At 36.3% G+C, this 2,852-nt stretch overlaps 1 long non-coding RNA gene across 1 annotated transcript; it reads right to left on the bottom strand.

Annotated features, from left to right (window-relative positions):
• Positions 1-1,987: 1,987 nt before the first annotated feature.
• On the bottom strand, positions 1,988-2,759 carry LOC104949606 (uncharacterized). Its single transcript, XR_798821.1, has 2 exons — positions 2,719-2,759; positions 1,988-2,137 (listed from the first exon to the last, which is right to left on the bottom strand). It is a non-coding gene; the product is annotated as an uncharacterized lncRNA (long non-coding RNA).
• Positions 2,760-2,852: the final 93 nt, after the last annotated feature.

Here is a 2,852-nt window from a genome sequence, read left to right as displayed (position 1 = left end):
AGAAAAAAACGGCAAAGGTCCAAGGCTTGCCCACCCTGCGTTGGGGGGGGCACAGTGACTCATTTGGGGTGGCATGGCCCGCGAATGACCCCCCATGACGCCGACCCTGAGTCGCACCATCTGTGCAAATACCAACACATCATGTCCAGTCGATATTATTCTGCACGATGAAATCGTTTACATCTTGTCAGTTGACCGCTCAAATTGGCCGCGCAGATAATTTATGACGTAAGACGTAAAACGAACCTACTTAGCTACCATATATACAGTCTATGGTAGCTACGCTACATCTATGCTACACTCTATACTACACTCTATACTAGTATTTTTTAAACAGTTTGAGAAACACTTTAACATTTTAATATATTCATGTCAATTGTGAAATTTTACCAATATACTCTCTAGGGGTCGCTCATGGACCACCGGTCATATAAAGAGAAAGACTGCTTTAAAGGACTGGATCATTAGTTTGTGCATATTGTTAGTCAATCTCTCCAATTTAGCTCGCCCTTTGTGGGATTTTGTTTTCATTTGAACAGTATATGATATTATCTGCCCCCTGAGGTATGCTTTAAAAGCATCCCACACGATAAGGGTAGACATTACAGGGGTTAAGTTAGTGGAGAAGAAATATATTATCTCTTTCTCCATGAAATGTACAAATGTTCATCCGAAAGTAAAGTTGAAATACCGCCATTGTCTATTCCTTTGTGGGATGTTAGGGAGAGACAGGGCCAGCACAATAGGAGCATGTTCTGAAATTACAATGGTCTTGTATGCACACAATTTGACCAATAGAAGTTCTTTATCAATAAAAAAGTAATCAATCCAGCAAGCATCACAAATACTATAAACAGAGAGGAAAGCCTTAAAGGTCCCATGTCATGCTTTTCTGGTTATTACCATAGATTGTATATATACAGTGGGGCAAATAAGTATTCAGTCAGCCACCAATTGTGCAAGTTCTCCCACTTAAAAAGATGAGAGAGGCCTGAAATTTGGACATGAAACTATTCAGCAAAACTATAAATAATAATCTAAGTTATTGAGTTTTTAGCATAATACTTCAGAATCTTAAAATCCCTTAACGTTTGTATGCAATTGTGCTAAATTCGACACTGGAATCAAGCAAATATTAATATGTTTGTATCACATTAGTTATTTATATTTTGATATCACTTAATTATACGTTTAATACACTTAAGTCAAGCTAAGGTACATGTGATGGTAGCTAGTTAGTGCTCTTACCTGTGAGGCCTCCTCCAAACAGCATAATAACCAGACTGTATCATTAAAACTAAGTACCAGTTCTAGATCCTTGACTTTAGACAACAATTCAAAAGACAACATGTATTTAAAGACCAATCTTTATTTGAATGTGCCTCTTAACCTGATATATTAGTTATACAGCAATAGTATTGACAATCTAAAAAAACTGAGCGAGTCAACAGTCAACTTTATATTTCTTATTGTCTAAAGCATTTATTATTTTCATTTTCCCCCTCTCATATTCAGTGTGGACGGATTGAGACAGTGTGGTGTCCAGAGAGCTGCTGAGACTTCTGGGAGAAACCTCCGTGTGATGGACTGTTGGTTTGGAGAGGACAGAGGGTCTTTCATCAGCGAGGAGGACCAGGCCTGATGGAGGAGCTGATACCATAGCTGATACCAACTGCACAAGCCTAGTCTGTCACTTTATTTGATTAAATGTGTTTACACCTTCTGTGCATATGTGCTTTTTATTTAAAACATGTTTGATTAACTTTTGGTTCACACTTCAACAAATTGTATTTGCACTCCTTTCGTCCATTATTCTAACTGAAAATGTTAGATTACACATTCACTTCTGACTGAAGATTGGCCCCATTTATTTGTGACCTTGAAAACTATGCGGTACAAGGTACAAGTGTTGTGAAGCTCATAAAGCGAGGCAAATACAAATAATCAGCTGATGGAGTGTAGATGTGGAAATAGGTGCAGCTGACTGTGTTTTCACAATAAAAGTAGTTTCTTAGTGAATGTCCTGTACTGGTCTTAAAATCTCATAACATCAGCTTTTAATGTTCCTCTTGGATGTTCTTCTTGACCCTCAGAGAAGGAGAACATTTTGAGTCGTGTCTTTCAGGCATGTCCTTTCCTAACAAAAATGACAGGAAACATAAAACATATTATTGCAGAACAAGTGTGTTATTTATGAAAGAGGTGTGTTTGTGTTTTTAGGGGCTGTAGATATAATTATTTTGTAATTGTAATGTTTTTTTATTATTATTTCAACAGTGAGTTACAAAGACAATCAGATTATGAATGAACAGTATGAAGTTCATCAACATTGAAATGTATGTTATTATCAAAATAATATTTAACTGTTATCAAAACGTAGTGCAACTGTAGAAGCTTGCTCTGTTGTCTCACTGAAAGAATAACTTTTACCACGTTTTTTACAGACAATATTGAGGGATAAATAGTAGCAGTTCTCACTGTGTGTTAAATATCTTAGCCTTCAATACATTAAATTAGAAAGCTGACAAAGTCATATTGCTAAATATCTAAATGTAACTTTTTGCATGGAAAAAACCCTCAACTTCACTGATGTGTAGGTGATCTAGTATTGTATTGTTTAATGGAATGTATATCAGTGTATTAAAGTCAATACTTCATTTATTTAAACCAATATCTTTCTTGATTCTTTGTACAGTATGAAAAAAAGAGTCTTTGTACCTGTGCTGAAGTTCACTGCTGTGAGGAGTCCAGTTCTGTCTCTCACTCTCTGGTCCAGCCTGTCTGCATCACCTGGACACCTTAAACAAACAGATATATATGTAAAGTACCATGTGTACAAACAATATAACTGA

This window comes from Notothenia coriiceps, unplaced genomic scaffold (genome assembly GCF_000735185.1).
Source record: "Notothenia coriiceps isolate Sejong01 unplaced genomic scaffold, NC01 NC01_scaffold00016581, whole genome shotgun sequence".
Taxonomy (NCBI): Eukaryota; Metazoa; Chordata; class Actinopteri; order Perciformes; family Nototheniidae; genus Notothenia; species Notothenia coriiceps.
This window is presented reverse-complemented; position numbering and strand designations above follow the sequence as displayed.